The 21,343-nt window shown below is 38.4% G+C and overlaps 1 protein-coding gene across 4 annotated transcripts in view; it reads right to left on the bottom strand.

Moving 5' to 3' along the window:
* Window positions 1-21,343, bottom strand: part of USP49 (ubiquitin specific peptidase 49) — a 94,475-nt gene that overhangs the window by 29,541 nt on the left and 43,591 nt on the right. For 3 of the 4 annotated variants that reach the window (XM_087817392.1, XM_087817391.1, XM_087817393.1), the window contains exon 2: window positions 19,718-19,792. The exons of the other annotated variant lie outside the window; for it this stretch is intronic. The gene's annotated coding sequence lies outside the window, so the exon portion shown is untranslated. The remainder of the gene's footprint in view (window positions 1-19,717; window positions 19,793-21,343) is intronic. 4 annotated transcript variants of the gene reach the window in all.

Below are 21,343 nucleotides of genomic sequence, written 5' to 3' on the forward strand. Positions count from 1 at the left end.
TAAAAATATAAAAAATTTGGGGTCTGAGTGACTGCAGAGTTCTAGGTACCCCTAAACCAAATCAATGTGACCAAGGTATAACCTCAGAGCCAGAGAGAACATGACTACTGAGGACTGTCAGCCTATGCCTGACCACCAACTGGAAGCCAGTAAGAGGGGGCAGCGACAACCTCAGAGCAATAATTAGGCAGTCCTCTTCCTATACCACTGTGGAGCAGGTCCCCCAATTCATAAATATAACTACTTGAGCCTGGTGATATCATATAAGGGCCCAATGCCTGCCATTAGTCACTAAAACCATTCAGCAGACTCCCTTTGCACTGATTCCTTACACAGAAAACCAAAACTGATTTTCATGTTGCTTGCCTTCAGGGAGAGAATGCAATAACCACCAAACTCAAGTATGACTATACTTAACATTTATATTTCTCACTGCAAATGAAGCTACATTCTGAATATTTTGACCACATAAGTCAGCTCCTAAGAAACTGGTCATCGTATTTTGTTCTCACAAAATTGAGGTTCTAAACCTTTAGAGTTAAGGTGTAGACCAGCGGTGGAGAACCTTTTTTCTGCCATGGGCCACTGGATATTTGTAACATCATTCATGGGACATACAACTTAAAAATTAGCTAAGAAAGAAGCTCCTAGATTTATTGAATTTCAAGTTGCTGTTGACTTGGCAGGGCCAGGCGTTCCCCACACGTGCCCTAAAGGTTCCACAGACACACATACACACAAAAGTTAGAACTAATAAATTCAGTAAAGTTGGAGGACATAAAATCAACACACAAAAGTGATTTATGTTTCTACAAAGTAACAATAAACCCAAAACAAAATTTTTTAAAAATTCAATTTACAATAGTATAAAACAGAATAAAATAGTATTATACCTTACCAAGGTGAAAGACTTGTACATTGAGAACTACAGCCAAGATATGGAAGCAACCCACGTGCCCACCAATAGACCAGTAGATAAAAAAGCTGTGGTGCATATATACAATAGAACATTACTCATCCATAAAAAACAATGAAATCTTACCATTTTCGACATCATGGATTGGCCTAGAGGTTATTATGCTCAGTGAAATAAGTCAGTCAGAGAAAGACAAACACCATATGGTTTCATTTATATGTGGAATCTAAACAACAATATAAATGAACAAACAAACAGAAAGACTCAGATACAGAGAATAGACTGATAGAGGGGTTGGAGACTGGATGAAAAAGGTGAAGGGAGTGAGAAGTACAGACTGGTAGTTACAAAATAGATTAGGGTTGGAAAGAACAGCATAGGAACTATAGTCAATATTGCAATAACTATGTATGGTTCAGATGGGTACTGGAAATATTGGGGGGAACATTCTGTAAAGTATATGATTGTCTAACCACTACCTGCACACCTAAAATGAATACAAGAATATTGAATGTAAACTGTTATTGAAAAAAAACCTATAAAATACTGCTGAAGGAAACTAGACACAAAACATGGAAGGACATATCATATTAATGGATTAGAAAACTTAGTATACTGTTAAGATGTCCATACTATTCAAAGTGATCTTCTGATTCATCAAAAGCCCTATCAAAATCCCAGTGGAATTTTTTGCAGAAGTAGAAAAATTCATCCTAAAATTCATATGGAATTTCAAGGGACTCTGAAGAGCAAAATCAATTTTGAAAAAGAAGAACAAAGTTGGAAGACTCATACTTTCTGATTTCAAAATCTATTACAAAGCTACAGTAATCAAAACAGTGTGGTACTGGCATAAAGACAAATCGACCAATGGAATAGAACAGAGAGCCCAGAAATAAGCCCTTGGGCTCTCTTAGATTATTTGACCATTCGAAATGGTCAAATGATCTTTGTTTTGACAAGAGTGCCAAGACCACCCAATAGGAAAAGGACAGTCTCTTTAACAAATTGGGAAAACTGGATAGCCACATGCAAAAAAATAAAGTTGGACCCTTATCTTACACCACATACAAAAATTAACTGGATTAAAGACCTCAACACAAGACCTAAAGCTATACAATTCCTAGAAGAAAACAGGGAAAAAGCTTCATGACATTGGATATGATACCAAAAGCACAGGTAACAAAGGCAAAAAGACAAATAAGACTACACTAAACCAAAAAATGTTGTGCATCAAAGAACATAATCTACAGAGTGAAAAGGCAACCTATAGAATGTGAAAAAATATTTGCAAATCATCTCTGATAAAGGGTTAATATGCGGAATATATAAAGAACTGTTCACTAATCATTAGAGAAACGTCCATGGATGGATTAATAGATAAACTGTGGTATATACATACAAAGTATATTATTCAGCCTTAAAAAAGTAATTCTTACACATTCTACAACAGGGATGAACCCTGAGGACATGCTAAGTGAAATAAGCTAGCCACAAAAAAGACAAATATTGTATTCCACTTATATGAAGTATATAAAGTAGTCAGATTCATAGAAACAGAAGTGCAGGAGGAAAAGGAAAGTTGTTTCATGGGTATAGAGTTTTAGGTTTGCAAGATGAAAAAAATACTGGAGATGTGTTTCACCACATGTGAATATACTTAACACTATTGAATTGTACACTAAAAATGGTTAAAGTAGTAAATTTTGTCATTTTTAAACCACATTGAAAAAGAAGAAAAAGCATTAAAACATTTGTTCAACACAAACAATATCTGTGACCTCAAGAGTTTACCCTCTCATATAGATGACAAGTACAGAAAACCTGGATAAGTAAAGGCATCTCAGGTTGCCACAGCAAACATTAAAAGCTTTACTAAGAAGCAGGGTAAACTGTAGTTCAACCAGCACTTCCCCGAACATGCTTCCAAATGATCTGCTAATGCTTGCATTTGGGAGTTCATTCTATCCCAAAGTAACTTCAACCCAAACAGAATCTAACCCAGGAATCCAGATGAATGAGTGTCCCAACCACACTTCAGACTGGCCATGGTAGCATTTCTGTTTTATTCTTGGGGGAAAAATGTGCTTTATTAAGTGACTATATCTCTCCAATGTTCTTACAGGTAAATGCCCTTTCCCTTACAGTAATGACAACAGATGGTAGTTTGGGTTGGAGTGTGTGTGTGTGTGGGGGGGGGGGGGTGCGTGCGCACACAAGTGTCTATTTTACAGATCCATGAAATAAAGAAAAAAACCTGGAAACCATTGTGTTAGATAGAGTCCTCTTAGAACAAAGCCTTGGAGAGCCTTTCAACCTCATGATTCTATGATTCTAAATGTCACAGTTCTCACAAAAACAGACACATAGATCAATGAAATAGAGAGCCCAGAAATAAATTCTTGCTTTATATGGTCAATTAATCTACAACAAAGAAGGCAAGAATATACAACGGGGTAAAGGTAGTCTGTCCAATAAGTGGTATTGAGAAAGCTGGACAAGATACACGCAAAAAAATGAAGTTGGACCGCTTTCTTACATCTTATAAAAAAAAAATTAAAATGGATTAAAGACTTATATGTGAGACCTGAAACAAACTCCTAGAACAAAACATAAGTAGTAAACTCTTTGACAACAGTATTAGCAATATCTTCTTGGATATGTCTCCTTGGGCAAGGGCAACAAAAGAAAAAGTAAACAAATGGGACATTATCAAACTAAAAAGTTTTTTCACAACGATGAAAACCATCAACAAAATGAAAAGACAATCCACTGAGTGGAAGAAGATATTTGCAAGTGATATATCTAATAAGGGGTTAATATCCAAAATATATAAAGAACTTATATAACTTAACATTAAAAAAATCCAATTAAAAATTGTACAGATGACCTGAACAGACATTCCTCCAAAGAGGACATACAGATGGCCAACAGACACACAAAAAGATGTTCAACATCACTAATCATCAGGAGAATGTAAATCAAAACCACAATGAGATGCCATCTCGCACCTGTAAGAATAGCTATCATAAAAAAAATCAACAATTAACAAATGTTGGCGAGGATGTGGAGAAAAGAGAACCGCTGAACATTGCAGTGGCATTGTAAATTGGTGCAGCCACTATGAAAAACACTATGAAGATTCCTCAAAATATTAAAAATGGAGCCCAGCTGCGGGCTTGATCCCTAGGTAGGAGGTGTGCAAGAGGCAGCCAATCAATGACTGTCTCATAATTGATGTTTCTATCTCTCTCCCCACTTCCTCTCTCTGAAATCAGTAAAGACTTATTATTTTTAAAAATTAAAAACTGAGCTGCCACATGACTCAGCAATAACACTTCTGGGTATTTATTCAAAGAAAATAAAGACACTAATTCAAAAGGAGATATGCACCCTCATGTTCATTGTATCATTATTATAATAGCCAAGACATGGAAGCAACTTAGGTGTCCATCAATAGATGAATGTATAAAAGAGATGTGGCATACACAAACACACACATGGAAAATTACCCAGCCATAAAAAAGAATGAACTCTTGTCATTTGTGACAACATAAATGGATCTAGAGAATATAATGCTAAGTGAAATAAGTCAGACAGAGAAAGACAAATCCCACATGATTTCACTTATATGTGGAATCTAAAAAAAACAAAACAGAAACATAGATACAGAGAACAAGCTGGTGATTGCCAAAGGGGATGGGAGTAGGGGGCCAGGTGAATCAATCAATCAATCAATCAATCAACCAATCAGACCAGTCACTGAGCTCCTGTGAGTTAGTTTTTTAGACAGTGAGGCATGTGGGACTAGATGGCCTCCATAAGCTCTTGTAAGACTATGTAATCATAAAATGAGAGCTTGGGACAGGAGGATGGGGTATAGGATAGAAGAACAGAATGCAGGCATTGATAATGTTCTGGTTGCAAATTCACAGGTGATTATTATATTTTTATGTTTCACACGTTAACATGTGTTACATATAATGTTACATGTACATTTTAAAAGACAGCAAAAAGGACACTGAAAAATAATAAAATTAAAAGGCAATTTAAAAAAAGACTTATGTAACCAGATTCTGAAAGAATGGAGGTTCCCAGCTTTGAGAATCTATTTGATTCAGCTCTCTGATTTCACAAAGAACCTAAGGCTCACACAATCAGAAGGATTAGCCTAGTTGAGTTAGAACTAGAACTGGAGCCCAGATTTCCTGACTACCGGCCAGTGCTCTCTACACCACCCTCCTACAAAAGCTAGGATGCTCTGGGTTAGAGACCCTTCCAACACACATACATATAAATACATACATATACACGTAATACATAAATATTACAGTTCTTTAGGGAAGGGCTCTCATGGTAACTGCCAGCAATGATGTTGGACTCCTGTGCGATATCTTTCTTTTACATAGTATTATTTCCTTATTAAAAGTACTTTTATTATTTAATTTTCTGCTTCCCACAACTCTGTAAAATAGTTATGGTAGATATTTTTAACGTGTCATTTATAAATAACCTGAGAGGCAATATAGCATAGTGGTTAAAAGGTCAAGCCAAGCTGCCTGGGTTGGAATTCTAGCTATGCTCTAATTAGTTGGATATGACCTTGGACAAATAATCTCTCTGGAACTCAGTTTCCTCATCTGCAATATGGAAACAATAATAGTTTCTGCCTCATAGGTGTTGTGAGGATTAAATGAGTTAACATATACAAAATGCTTACAGCAATGCCTGGCACATAGTAAGAGCTCAAGAAACGACAGTCGTATAGAGTGGTTCTGTGACTTGCTCCAGATCACAAGCTGACACTGTTGGGACTATGAGTAGCTTGCTCTCAGCTGCTAAGATCCTTCCACTTGACCCACAGAACTCCCCTTCTCATTGGTAAAATGTTATAAAGGTAATGTACTGATATTTTGGGGCAAATTATTATTCTGGGCTCTTATTAGTCATCTCTTCAAGTAAAATACAACTGTTTAGTCCTTCACAATTTGATCCTGCCACTTTAATGTTGTAAGTTTGTTTACAATTTAAAATTACCTTTTTTTAGACCCCTTTATTGCTTGCACAACTCAAAACTCGACACACTTAAGGCATTAAGAACTTATAACATGAATAAGAACTTAGAATATTAATAAGCTCCACCACTTTCAGTAGCCTCTTTCTCAAGCTTGCCTTCTGCAATTCTGTTTTACATTCCTAAGTAGCTGCTGTGTGATGAGCTGAATGGAGATAACTCAAGCAGCAGAAGAAAAAGAAACACTTTGAAGATACACTAAAGCAAAACTTCAAATGATACGGCATCACTGGAGACTCAGAGAAATCACAGTGGCAGGTAAACCTAGGTAGCATCGATGAGCACCTGGAATATTTCTTTCTGAAGAGAGGGTAGCAGGTGCACTGTGCCAAACTTAGCACATGGAGCCCTCAGCTACAAATCAGGGACCAGTGTGGGCAGCTGGGGGGCACCTGCTGGCTAGGTAGCAAACACTGGTTAGTGGTTATCATCTTCAGCTACAAAGGCTGAGGTGTGGCTCTCTAGGATGCATTCTTCAACTGGTTATTTATCTCAGTGCTAAAGTGATAGGTGGCCTGGAGGCATATTTACCCATCTGCCCAAAAAATAAAAAAATAAAAAAGAATCATACACAAAAGCAAAACACACAAAGGGCTTAATAAAATTTGCATTAATGGAATATGACTCAGCCATAAAAAAGAGTGAAATCTTACCATCTGCAACAACATGCATGGACCTAGAGGGTACTGTGCTGAGTGAAATAAGTCAGATGAAGAAAGACAAATGCCATGTGATTTCATTTATATGTGAAATCTAAAAAGCAAAATGAACAAGCAGAACAGAAACAGACTCAAAAATACAAAGAACATTTTGATGGCTGCCAGATGGGAGAGGGGTTGGGGGATGGGTGAAAAAGGTGAAGGGATTAGGAAGTACAGATTGGTAGTTACCGAACAGTCACAGAGATGTAAAGTACAGCACAGGGAATAAAGTCAATAACACTGTAATAACTATATAGGGTATCAGATGGGTAGTAAATTTACTGGGGTGATTACTTCAGAAGTTATATAAATGTCTAATCATGGGTTGTACATTTGAAACTGACATAATATTGTACATCAACTGCAATTAATAAAAATTTAAAAAATAAAATTTGTACTGAGTCATATGATAGGCTGCCTCCTTTCAACCCTCTTTGTACCTTATTACAGAAAAGTCCCTTAAATTCTGAAGTCTGGCCTGGCCAGTGTGGCTCAGTGGTCAAGCATCAACCCATGAACCAAGAGGTCACCGGGTCAATTCCTGAGTACATGCCCAGGTTGTGGGCTCCATCCCCAGTGGGAGGTGTGCAGGAGGCAGCTGATCGATGATGTTTCTCTCTCATTGATGTTTCTAGCTCTCTATCCCTCTCCTTTCCTCTGTCTCTAAAACTCAATAAAAACATACTTTTTTAAAAAAATTAAAAAATATGAAGTCTGAAATTAAGAAATTGTTTTTGCTTTTTCCCTCAAGTAGCCACTGTTCTTCAATAGGGCCATGCGCTTCTGGAGAAGCTGACCTCAGCACTAGCTCCAGAGGTGGTTCCTAGGAAGTCTCAGCTAGTTTGTGCATGACACTCCCTGGTGATTGTCACTATTCCAGCAGTGGGCATGTAGCCTGGGCTTGCCAGTCAAGTTGAAGGAAGTGCATATTCCATGCTTAGGGGAGAGGCACTGTCTCAATGTTGGCATCTATTGGTTGTCTTTCTCAGTTGAGATTTTCCTGGTTTTTGGTAGGCAGAATAATTTTGTATTGTATCCTGGACATTTTGAATATTATGATATTCCGAGTCTGTTTAAATCCAATGGAAAATGTTGATTTTTTGTTTTGTTTTAACACGTAATCAACCTGGTTGGATTCAGGTCAAAGGTGCAACCAATCTGCTGGTATGATATGAACACCAGTTCCACATTCAAAGCCTCTGTAGAGCTATTCAAGCCTGTCTGACATTAGTGCTACCCAGTGGCCAGTCTAGGACCTTGACCATGATTTCTCTCTCATGTTCATTCTCAGAGTTTCTGTATGCTGTTTAGGGTCAGATCCACATGTGTGCTATTTGGGGTAAGCCTGGAAGTTCAAAAACAACTCTATGGAGCTGCTTTCTTCCACCTCCATCTTCTCCCAGGTATTCTTCGCCTCCTTGGAGCTCCCCTTTCCTGTCTTCCAGCCACATATTTTGGGGGTTGAGCAGCACGTAAACAAGAGAAAAGAAAAAAGTGATGGGGATTTTCCCCACCTTATTAGGACTGTAGCTTCTCCAAGTGAAGAGTTTTAGGCATCTGTGGGCCCTGCTACTGTCACTGCCAGTACCAACACCACAAGAAATGAGAAAATGGTCCAGCTAGCATGGTTCAGAGGTTTAGCATCCACCTATGATCTAAGAGATCGAGGCTTGATTCCAGGTCAGGGCACATGCCCAGGTTTCCGGCTCGATCCCCAGTGGGGGTGTGCAGGAGGCAGCCGATCAATGACTCATCATTGATGTTTCCATCTCTCTCTCCCTTCCTCTCTGAAATCAATAAAAACATTTTTTAAAAAGTTGTTTTTCTTAATGAGAGAAAAATTTTAAAGGGGGAAGTTTTTACCACTCTTTCCTTGAGTGTTAGAAGTCTCCTTTCACGTCAAGTCAGAACTAGAGGGTCTACCCTGGAGCCCTCTCTTTCCATGCCTGGTGCCCACTTCCAAGTTTGGGCTGTACTGCACCCAGGCCAGCAGATACTAGAAATAAAAAGGGAAGCTTCCAGCCGGATGGTAGTAGTTCAAATCCTGGTCTTCTCTAATCTATTTCCTACTATTGATGTTTCAGAGTCCTCAAACTGCTGTTCTGTATATTCTATCCAGATTTTTAGCTGCATTCAATGGGAGACTGAGTGGAGTGTGCTTTCTCAGTCTTACCCAGAAGTGGAACTGTCCAGGGGCAATATTTTCAATTTAGTAGTTATATATTATCTTAATTCTTTATAAAATAAGAGAAAATCCCTGACTCCACGGATATTTTTTAGGATGAGGTTCAAGTAGGCTTTAAGTTAAAGGAAATAATTTGGTTTACAGAAAATATTAAGTAAAATGCTACAGATGTTACTGGAATGTGGCAAAAATTATGACACTGGTATACAAATGTTGGAAGTTTGAGAAATACTGTTCTACAGGACAGAAGCCGCTTTATTTTTAAAGCTTCTTCTTTGTAGTTCTGTTTTTTATAATAGCATTATTCATTTAAATTATAAATTAATATAAAATAAACAACATATGAACCTGCTTATATTTGCTTGCAGCTGTTTCCTTCTGGCGATTATATCTGCAGGCTACTGGGAAAGAATAAGAAAGCTCATTCAGGGACCTGTAGACACGGCTTTCCTTAGGAAGATGGTCTGAGGGACTTAGAAAGAAGGACAGAAGATAGAAGGGAATTTACACAAAGATTAGGCAGTAAATGAAAAAGGAATGAATACAGAAGTTACCCTATTTTACAAGTTTGCCTAAGTCTAGAGCTTATTGAACCCTTTCTTGGTCTTCCCATAGTACCTTCTTCACACCCAATATTATGGCACACCTAACTGTAATTTCCTTTGTCCACTTATTAGGCTTTGAAGTCCTTGGGACCTGGAACAATGACCATGGCATGTCATCTTTGTAACCCAGGCATCACGGAAGAGATTTATGTAGGTCACCAGTAATGACAGCTCAATGGATGGATATATTTCCCAGAACCATGCTCAGCACAGACAAAAATCCTGACTCCTCTCTCAATGGAAGCAGCTGCTATACTATTCAACTAGGTTACTGTCAAGTAGGCATTTATCAGACATCTTAAAGGCTGTGGATAAAGACAAAATACAAATGTGTCGGCGCAGTTTTCAGAGTCCGAAGGGCTCAGCTGACCTCATGTCCCACTGTTCTCCCCTCACATACTCCTCTTCACCCACTGGCGTCCTCACTGTTCCTTCAACACACAGGCACGCTCTGATCCCACGGCCCGTGCAGTTTTTCTGACTCAAATGCTCTTTAGCCCTGGCAGGTGTGGCCAAGTGGTTAGAGCGTCGGCCAGCGAACCCAAGGGTCTCAGGTTCGATTCCTGGTCAAGGGCACGTACCTGGGCTGCAGGTTCACTCCTTGCCCCTGGTCAGGACGCATGCAGGAGGCAACCAGTGCATGTGTCTCTCTTACATTAATGTTTCTCTTGCTCTCTCTTGCCCCCCCCACTCTGAAAAGCAATGGAAAAAACATCCTCAGAAGAGGATTAACAAAATAAAAATTTTTTTAAATGCTCTTAAGATACCCACATGGCTTGCTTCCTCAGTTCATGCGAATGTGTGCTCAAATGAAGCTGCTCACACTTCGCAGTGAAGCCTTCGCTGGTTACACTACATAAAATCCCTCTCTGCTTACTGCTCCTGACACTCATCAACTTCCTGGCTTATGTTCCTTCCTGGCAGTTACCCCCGCCTAAATGTGGTATATATTTACTTATTTATTGTCTTCCTCCCACTAGACTAGAAGCTCCATGAGGGCAAGGAGTTCTGTGTACTTTGGTCACTGCTGAATCCCAAATGCCTAGAACAGCACCTACCAAAAAAGAGGTGCTCAGTAATTATTTTCTGAAGGAATGAACTAAACTACTTCACTCACTGCCTCTAGTCTAAGTCAGACCACCACCTGTTCTAGCCCACATTATTGTAACTGTCTTTTAAAAGGTTTTTCTGCAGTCACCCTCATTCCCAAACATGTCATTCTCACTGCCTCGGGGATAACGCCCAAACTCACGGCTCATCACGTCTTTTGTGACCTGATTCTGCACACCCCTCTAACCCATCCCTCTTCTTCACACCATGGCTACGATCCAGCTGTTCTAAATTATTTTTAGTTCCCCTAAAGAACTGCCCTCTCACTTCTAGGCCTTTCCACAAGCTGCTCCCTCCCCTAGGACGTTTTCATCATTACCCTGGCCACCCGCTTCTTCTGTAGCCTGACCCTACTTACCCTTCACATCAGTATAGCATTCCTTCATCCAGGAAACCTGCTCCCCAGGACTGGGTTAGGTGTACCTTCTGTGTGCCCTCAGAGTACACAGACGTACTTTCCCTTACGCAGCATCTGCCGTGTTACACTGTAACTGCCTTTCTGATTGGCTGCACCACAACTATAACCAACCTGAGGCAGGCGTGGTGCCAAGAACACAGCAGGTGCGTACGCAGCCTTGTTGAATGCGAGACCACACGAACAAACAAAAAACTTCCTACTTTAGTGTTCTCTTTGGCAAATTACTAATAGTTCGTCTAAGATTCCTCTTACATACCTTCAGAAGGGAAAATATCCTGATGAAAACTAAAAAAACAAAAGTAATTTTTTAATTGGGGTTTGAAAAACAAGATGGTCTGTCTGGTCAAACAGAGGCCTTTAAATCATGATGAAAGGGTCCAAACATAAACTAGCACACCAATGGGAACAGCTGCAGAAAATAGAAAAAGCTAGAAAATGTTTAAAGTAATTTGTACCTAAATGTTGTATACCTTAGAATACTTAATATATTAACCAAAGCCAGTAGCTAAGATTTCCATTTATGGGAGACTCTTATAAATTAGTGGACCTGGAAAATGATCATCAATGGCTGCTAACATTACACACACAAAAAGACATTATGTAGCCCCTAATGGAAATATACACCAATACTTCCTATTTCTTCAACAAACACACACACAAACAAACAAAAAAACTAAATCTAATTAGTCTCTAGATTTAACTACAAATTTACAGATAACATAGTAAAGGACATATTAAATGTTAACTGACACCACTGGGATACAGTCACCAATGTTCAGACTAAAGGAAACTCTAGGGCAAATGATACAATTTAACAAATACCTTACAAAAATAGGAGAAAGGGGAGGGAGGTGAGAGATAAAATCAACTATTGCAATGGTTAAACTTTACTTGGATCCTAATTTAAAAAATGAAATTTTTAAAAAAATTGATTTGAGAGAGAGAGGAAGAGAGAGGGGGGAAAGGGAAGGGGGGGGGAGAGAAATCCATGTGAGAGAGAAACATTGATTGGTTGCCTCCCAGATACACCCCGACCTGAGACTGAACCTGCAACCTGGGTTTGTGCCCTGACTGGAAATCAAACCAGCTACCTCTGGTGTATGGGACGACACTCCAGCCAACTGAGCCACATAGGCCAGGCCAAACAGTGAAACTATTTTTAAAACTACGTAATTGGGAAAATTTGAACATTGACTAGTAGATATTTGGTGATATTAAGGAATTACTGTCAATTTTTATATGTGTGATAATTATTGTGATTATGTTTTAAAAAATAATTTTTATCTTTTGGAGGCATATAATTAAATATTTGTAGATGAAATAATATAATGTCTAGGATATGTTTCAAGACAATCCAGGAGTAGGGTAAGAAAGAGGAAAGGGGTATGAAGTTTTAAATTTTCCATAATAAAATATATTTAAAAATTATGGATGGTGATGAAAAAAATAAAATAAAATTATGGAAAAAAAGGTTCATTGTAAGTTTAGCAAAGGACAACTGGAGTCCTGTTCTTTTCATATTAATTCTATACATTAAAAAAAATAAAACTAGTGTCTTCTATAGAATATAAAAATTTTAAGAATAAAGCTCTCCCTCTGCTTTCTATCCCCAGTTGCCTCTCTAGAGGTAACTACTGTTAACAGTGTACTTCTGGAGCACACGTCCAGGAATATTTTATGCATTTAGAAATACAATATTCAATATAAATTGAATCCTACCATACATATTATTCTATATCTTGCTCTTTTTAACTTAAACATTTGGACAATTAATTTAAACTTGGACGTTTTCCCATATATCTGGCTTTACCTCAACTGTATCATATTCTATGGCATGGCTGCATAATTCATTTAACTAGGCCCCCCACAAGTGAAGAGTTATGGTCTTTTCAGTGTGTTATTATTACAAACAATGTACCATGGGTATTCTTGGGCATATATCCTGATGCACTTAGCAAGTGTGTCTGAGATCATTTACAGAAGGTGAATTGCTGTGTCACAGGACATATGCATTTAAGTTTTGGATAGATATCATCAAACTGCCTTCCACAAAAAGGTTGCACTAATTTACAATCACTCCCTTTCCATCAGTAGTATGTATCTGAGAGTGCATGCTTCCCCAATACTGGGGATTGACATGTTTAAATAATTTTCAATCTGACATTTGAAAATTTTTATATATCTATTTTGTTTGTATGTCTCTAACTTATGGTAACTATTGATCTTCCCCCCCCCCTTATGTGAACTGTCAATTCATGTCTTTTACACTGCATTCTTGGTCTTTTAAACTGATTTGTAAAAATACTTTGTGTGCTAATGAAATCAGAGTATTTGTTTTGAAAAGAAAATAAGTAATGATACTCCAACTACAGATTTGAAAAATACTAAAGATTGGCTTCAGAATACAACTACATATCACCTACCAAGAAACAACGTGAATGTATGAGGTCAACCTTCTGTAATCATGTGTGATGTGATCACAGGACATTCAGATAAATGTCAAAATACAACCACACAAATAAATACGGAAGACATGTCACTGTTCACACCTTCAAGAAACCAGGACTTGGCATGCAAGTAGTTTGAATTTACTCATTCCTCCTTGCACCCCTCCTAACCTCCCTGCCCTACTACGCACTCCTCGCCTGACCTGAAAGCCTGCACTCTAACTCCTCATTCACGCCACAGTCAAGTCGGTTACCGGGGCCTGCTAATCCGTGCGCAGAAATGACAGAATCAGACCCTGGTCTAGGTTCTTTGCCACAATAGCTCATTTAAGAGAAGAGATTCAAATGCTCCCCTGGCTTCCTGAACCTAAGTACCTTCCCCATTATTACCTCCACCCTCCTTCCCCCAAATGGAGGCCTGTAACACTGCACACCTGCACTCTTACTGCTTTAACTGTAGTTGATCTTGGTGCCTATCTAATAGATCTACTAGATCTATTTCTGTATTAAACAAAAACAACATTTTCATCCTATACTGTATTCCCCTGCTTAAAAACCCACAATAGCTATTTACCTAATATCCAATAAAGAATTAGTAGAGCCCGGCTGGCGTGGCTCAGTGGTTGAGCATCGACCTAGGATCCAGGAGATCGGGGTTCGATTCCGGGTCAGGGCACATGCCCAGGTTACGGGCTCGATCCCCAGCAGGGGGTGTGCAGGAGGCAGCTGATCAATGACTCTCATCATTGATGTTTCTCTCTCTCTTCCTCTCACTTCCTCTCTCTGAAATCAATAAAAATATATTTAAAAAAAAAAAGAGTTAGTAGAGGTATAATATAATGGAAAGTATGTTTTTTTCTTTAATCCTCACCCGAGGCTATTTCTTCCACTGCTTTTCAGAGAGTAGAAGGGAAAGAGAGTGGAAGGGAGAGAGAAACTGGCGTGAGAAAGACACATCGATTGGTTGCCTCCCACACGCATCCTGACCCGGGCCAGGGAACATCCTGCAGCTGAGATATGTGCTCTTGGCTGGAATCAAACCCAGGACCCTTCAGTCTGCAGGTCAACGCTCTAACCACTGAGCAAAACTGTCCAGGATGAAAGCATGTTTATTTTAGAAACCTGTCTCAAACCTGGCATTACCTTTTACTAGGTCTGTGACACTGAATTTGTTTCCATATTCATTAAAATGAGAAATAATATCTGTAAGCCATCCCAAGCTGACGTGATGATTAAATGAATGATTATATAACAGTGCCTAGTACATAGAAGGTGCTCAAAAAATAGTAGGCAAAGAATGCGAATGTGAATGAATTTTCTAAGCCTCAAGAGAATTTGACGAGATTTTTAAATTAGAGAAAAGATCAAGTATCCAACATGATTCATGGTATGTTACATGCACTTGATAATTTATGTTAAAACCTGGGCTTCTAGGAAAACATGGCAGAATGAATACACATTTACCTCCTCTCCTCTCAAAATCCCAGTAAAATCACAGTAAGAGTAAAAAGGGCATAAATTCATAAGGACAGAAAGAATCGGAGAAGATAACACAAGGAGAGATGAGAATCATCAAAATTTCAGACTCTAGAAAGTAAATGGAGGAATGGGAAATGTAACAGATGCTAAAACTTAAATGCTGGAGTGGGTGAAATAAACAGATGCTAAAACTTAAATGCTGGAGTGGGTGAAATAAACAAGCAAGCTGGCTAGAACTTCAGAACCTGGAAAGGCTTAGGGATCACGAAGATCCTGCATACCTATAAAGGTATATATGTAAGGTTTGGAATAAAATTTAAAAAGCTGGACACCTTTAAAAGGATCCCTCATCGTTCTCCCCTCCTTGCCCCGAGCAGCCAAATGACAATGTCTTTTCCACTTTGGCAGAAGACTGGGGTTTTATTTGAACCTTGGATGTTCTGGTCTTCAGTACACCAGGCACAGCTGAGAATGGGGCGCCTGGCAGGTAGCAATGCTGGAAGACAACAGCCATTTGGTGAATTCTGATTAGAAAGCTCCTTGCACACCTTCAATGAAGGGAAGGCCAAATGCAACCCAACTTTTTTTAAAAAAGAACTTCTATTAAAGTGTATTTTAAATTAAAGTAATCTTTAGAGACACTTTTTGGTCATTCACATTTTGAATGTCAGTTTCTTTTCCCATTAATATACCAATGGTATTCCCAGTCCTCTGCATCTGGAAATGTCTGAAGTTAGTGAGTGATATGACAGACATCTAAGCCGGTGAGCAGGAGTCTGATGGCCGCATTAGTTAACCTTCAAGTCATTAGTAAGTGACAGAATTTAATGAGCCAAGTAATCTCTTTCTGTATAGAAGTCTATTAAACAAATTACAAGGTCTTGGGAGCAACTCACCAGGCAAGGAATATCTCACACATGTATGAACATTTTTCTTCAAATAAGAGAAAACAATTAGAATAAATTTAACATCCATTGGTATTCCATTTTTTAAGTTAAAAATTTTAACAAATGCGGCACTAACTTTGAAAACAAAACAAGAGTAAAATAACCACAACAAGGGTGACTGAATAGGCCCACCTTTATTGCTAGATTGGGGTTCCATGTAAGATTTGAAAAATCCCAAACCATTTGGCGCCTTTTTAAAAAATAAATAAATCACAACATGTCAAGCAGTTTCCACTCTATCTTCAACACTTGAACAATGAGAAACACGAGTCAGTGTTCAAGGTCCATAGTGGCTACATTCCCATTAATTCAGATTCCCCTGGAGAGGAGGCTGTGACAAGGGCAAAGGACTCAAAGGCTTGAATGGAAGTTCCATGAGAATAGAGGGTTTTTTCTTTTATTTTGTTTGCTGACTTATTTCCAGCCCCTGGAACAGGATTGGAACATAGCAGATGCTCAATTAACACTGAAAACATAAAAGGCTGTCCTGAAAGGTCCTTTTGGTCCTCCCAAAGTTGGAAGCAGCTGACACCAAGAATAGTTAGTGAGGTTGGTGGTGCTCCTACTTACCACCAAAGGCTTCCTTCTCCTTTAGGGCCAGGTTTCCACAGCTCCTTATAATTTAGAACATGCCCTCTAACACAGTTATGAAAAAGGAACAGAATTTTCACTTCTCTAGGCTGGGAGACACAGTTGTAATCTATCAGGATGTCACTAGAATCTACATGGACGTGTTATGTGGGGGACATTGCCTGTGACCACTCACCATCTATACAATCACTAGAGAGGGCATGGACATCCTGACCCACACTGGGGTCACTGTAATGTTCGAAAGTAGAAATCAACCCCAGTGCTTACTGCAAATCTAGTGAAGAGTGGTCTTAGTTTATATCTTTTGTAAATCTTTTTAATGTCTGGGTTAAGGAAGACGGCTGGACTCTCCTATCTTATCTCTGCATTCAGTTGGCTGCACATCATGTAGCCTTTGGAAAGCTCCTCTGCATACCTGTAAGCAAGTAATGTATTAGTATTATTACAAAAATAGTTTTGGATCCTGAAAGAGTCTCAGGGGCCCCTGGAGCACCCTTCAACACACAGTTGTAAAAGACTTTGATGAACATTCAGAAGGGATTCCCAAACAAGGGAATGGAGTTAAAAAAGATGGAGAGAGAGCCCTGGTAGGGTAGCTCAGTTGGTTAGGGCATCCTCCCAATACACCAAGGTTGTGGATTCAATCTCCGGACAGGGCACATACAAGAAGCAACCAATGAATGCATAAATAAGTGGAACAAACTAATGTTCTCTCTCACTTTCTCTCTCCACCCTCTTTTTAAAGTCAATAAAAAGTATATTTAAAAAATAATTTAAAAAAAGATGGAGAGAGGAAAATGTTACTAACTACATGTAACCACACTTCACAAGAAAGCCAAAACATTTTATCAGCATACTAGTTACTTTAAATGTCACTTACTCTTTGTACTTTACCATATTTCAACAGAAAATGAATTGCTATTTGAAGAAAAGTCAATGTTTCTCTCTGACAAGACAGACCTCAGAACAAAAACCATGTACTATAAGTCCTTCCAGTTCCTATATAAATGTCGACTGCTAATGCACATTTACTTTTCAGACCATCACTTATAAATGACATTCTAATTATAAGACCCATAAGTCACCTTTCTCCTGCCTTTTCTTCTCTTCCACAACTTTCTGCTGACTGTCATTCAAATATTATTTAATGGGACAAAAGAACAATTTCCAATTTCCAATCAGTTCCAAACTGCTGCATGGTTAAATCTTCCAGTCTTCATGTTTCTATGAATAGCAGCTAAATGGTAATCTACAAATCAACTCACTCTAATCCCTCCTAAACATGTATTTGGTCCTTAGCTAGGTAGTGATTTGTATCCACCACAAACAATTCCTAATGAAGCAAAACCAATGTATATTTAAGTATGGTCAAGAAAAATAATTATTTACAAATAATCATCTCACATCATTTCCCTCATACTTAAGATACGTGATTTCAAATTTTCCTTCCCACAAACAAGCAAAAACAGATTATAGTGACTTTTTTAGGAGATATCCCACTTTTCTGTTTTATTTAAATTCACACTTGCCTTAGGAAGCCTTAAAAGAGTTTATTAACTAGACATGCACCCCTCTACTCCACAGCACAGGGTCTGTGACTTTGGGCAAATTACTCAATTTGTGTCTCACTTCTTCTAAAATGAAGATAATAATAGTATCTGCTTCATAAGTGGATGACAGGATTAAATGAGACAATGATTCAATGAGTAAAGCACTAAAAAAAATAACAAATACTGACACATAATAAATACTCAGTAAATGTTTACTTGTTTTTATATGTTAGTCTTCTAAAATAGAGCAGAAAGAATAGTCCATAATAATCTAAGAGAGCCCCGAAACAATACAGGAGGAAAAAATATTAAAAAGAGATGACAGTGCTGAGAAGCCACGGAAAAGATATCAAAGACATTTTCAAAACCATTACAATTCTGTGAAACAAACAAAAAAGAAACTCAAAAGACCTGTTCTTCAGAACAGACTGACGGAATCTTAGAAAATTTGACATATTTATTCAGAAACAAGAGAATTGTGAGTCCAGCTCTGACACAGATACTTTCATGGACAGGATGAAACTATCATAGCCAAAGACAGGTGTTTATTCTTACACACCTATAAGCACCATACACACCATAAGATATACAGTAAGAGCTGAAGGCGTCTAACTCTATTCTCACTTAGTCTAGCAGGATACTCTGAGAGAAATGAAGCCTGAAACCAAAAGGAAAACTTCCAGAAAAAATTTTAAAAATCCTTATAACCAGGGTTTAACCTTATCCAAGAAGGTTTAACTCATGGTGTATATCAGAAAAAGATTAATCTGTGGAGGGTTGGTACATAAGCATGTTAACTGGGATACATATGAGAATTATAGCTAACATTTACCAAGCCCTTACTTACAATCTTCCAGGCAATATTCCAAGTTTTTTATATGGATTAACTAATTAATCTTCAACATGGCATGAGGTAGGCATTTTATTGTTTCTGTCTAATACCCAAGGAATTGAGGCACAGAGAAATGAACTTGCCCAGCTGTCAAGTTAACAGTGGCTAGTCAAAACCAGTTTGGCTCCTAAGCCCAAGTTTTTAAACACGCGGCAAAGAAGGTTGCACAAATATGTACCATACACTCATACACTCTCTGGGAGGGGCTAAGATGCAGGTAGAGGGCTTTGGTTACCCATGTTTAAATGACTAACAATGAGAATGTATGAGCTTGTGTCATTAAAAAATTTTATAAACTCATAAATTTAGTCACACCTTTTATTGGGCTTTCTGTGGAATTCTATTTGATTACCACCTGACACACAATCTGCACTTGCCTAATGAATGGGATCCCCATGGTGAGCCTAACATCACGGCAGCTGGCAGTATGTGGAGAACAAGAAAAGGTGATTAATATTGACAGGTCATTACAGACATGCTCTCTATCCAACCATCAGCTACCTTCAAGATCTACCCGACTTGTTTTAGTATGGTTGCTGGTTCCCAGACCCCACCTTCACCTTTAAATATGGTCATGTCCCTTCTTAGCTTATGTTAATTCACAGTAGTGAAAAATTTTCACCAGTAAGGAGGAGGAAGGTGGTGACAGTTCAAGATGGAGATGAGACAAAGATGGAGACCGATAGAGACTGATCACACACACGCATAGTATGCCAACTTCGGCCACCTGTTACAGATTGGCTACCTATGCTATTACGAATAGTTTTCACTAATAACTCTTCATTACAATTTTACTTCTTACCCATTAAATAAGTTTTTTTCCATCTTCTTCCATATTATTTTCCAGTCGTTGGTTAGGTTTTTTCTTCTCTATGACCTATGGAGGAAAACAATCTGTAAGGCTGGGCTAATATATGGCAATAGAAAAACAATTTCATGAATTTTATTTATAAATTAAAAAACAGGATCAGTTTATTACAATGCAGTTTTATGAGCTCCCTATAAGTACTCAAAATTAATGCAAAAGAGTGAAAAAAGCTGTGATCTTTTTTTCAGCTAAGAGCAATCAAAGATTCAGTCACTTATGAATAGACTGATCCATAAATGAAAGTATGAAAGGTTTATGTCCTGAAAAATACATTTCTGCATTTGCTTTAAGTTTTAAAGATGATACATTGTCTTTGTATATAACCCCAAACTGTCAGAAAAACAAAAACTAATTCCTGGTAACAAATGCTCAAGTATGAAAAGCAAACATTATTTTTGCCATTATTTTTTAACTATATAATAATGGGAGATGCCATGAGGTGACCCCTTTGTGTTAGGTGGTTTGTGCCTTTTAGGGAAGCAGCCTGCTTCTTTAAAAGCAGAATACAGTCCACACACAAGGACACTAGATTAGTCAAAGATATCTAGAGTATATGATTTGGACAAATTACATGTATAATCATTTTTCAGGTTTCTGACACTTATCCAGGAAGCGGACTCAGTAAGCTTGAGATTAGTATACACTGTTGGCCATCATGGATCAAGATGAAAATCCTTTATTTTGTCATCCTATAGTGAACACAAGAATTCCGCTCAGAAGGAACTTTCTTTGTGAAAATACATTCCCTCAATATGGGTCACCCCACCTCTCATGTCCAGTCCCATGGGGTGAATGGCTGTCAAGATCACAGAATGGTTGTCAAAAGAGGGAAACTGCTCTGCATTAGACAAGGGAAAGAATTTGCTGTTGTCTCAGAAAGGAACGGAGAGAAGAATGATGAGGAGAGAAAGGAAGAGTCAGTACAATAGAGCAAAGCTGGGGTTAGGTGGGGGTGAAGCTCTGGGGTCATGTGAGGCCTGAAAACATTTTGAGAATGGGGATGCCTTACCAAGGGAGTTGCATTAATGCAATGTAAGGCTCACCCCACCTCTATTTTGTCTCCTTTCTTCAGTTAGGTGTACCAAACCTGCAAATGCTCTGTGTGAATTAGGGCCTTTCTGAAAATCAGAGGAAGAGCCACGTTTCACATCTGAGTGCACACAGTGCATATCAGAGGTGCAAGGCAAAAAAACAGAGGACTAGGAGGCAGAAGTGACTGCTAGAAGATAAAACCCAGGAAATGCATAAATATTTTTAGGAAGAGCTTACAGTTTCCACACCTTCCAGGCTGGGGATTTGAGGCAACCTTATCCAGGAAGCTAAGCTGATATTGTGCGGATGGGGTTTTATATCCATAAAACTTCCCTCTTTCCTATCCAAATAACTCTACTTTCAACATAAGAACACCAAAATATTTTTTAAAAACCCCAAAAGATTAAAAGTTAACTTAATTACATTTAAATCCAAGTTACTTTAATTAATGCTGGATGCTCTCCAAAAGCTGACCACAATAATCAATTATATTCTAAACAGCACCTAGGATATTTAACTACATGGAGT

The sequence above is a fragment of the Miniopterus natalensis genome, chromosome 5, assembly GCF_054644295.1.
Source record: "Miniopterus natalensis isolate mMinNat1 chromosome 5, mMinNat1.hap1, whole genome shotgun sequence".
Classification (NCBI taxonomy): Eukaryota; Metazoa; Chordata; class Mammalia; order Chiroptera; family Miniopteridae; genus Miniopterus; species Miniopterus natalensis.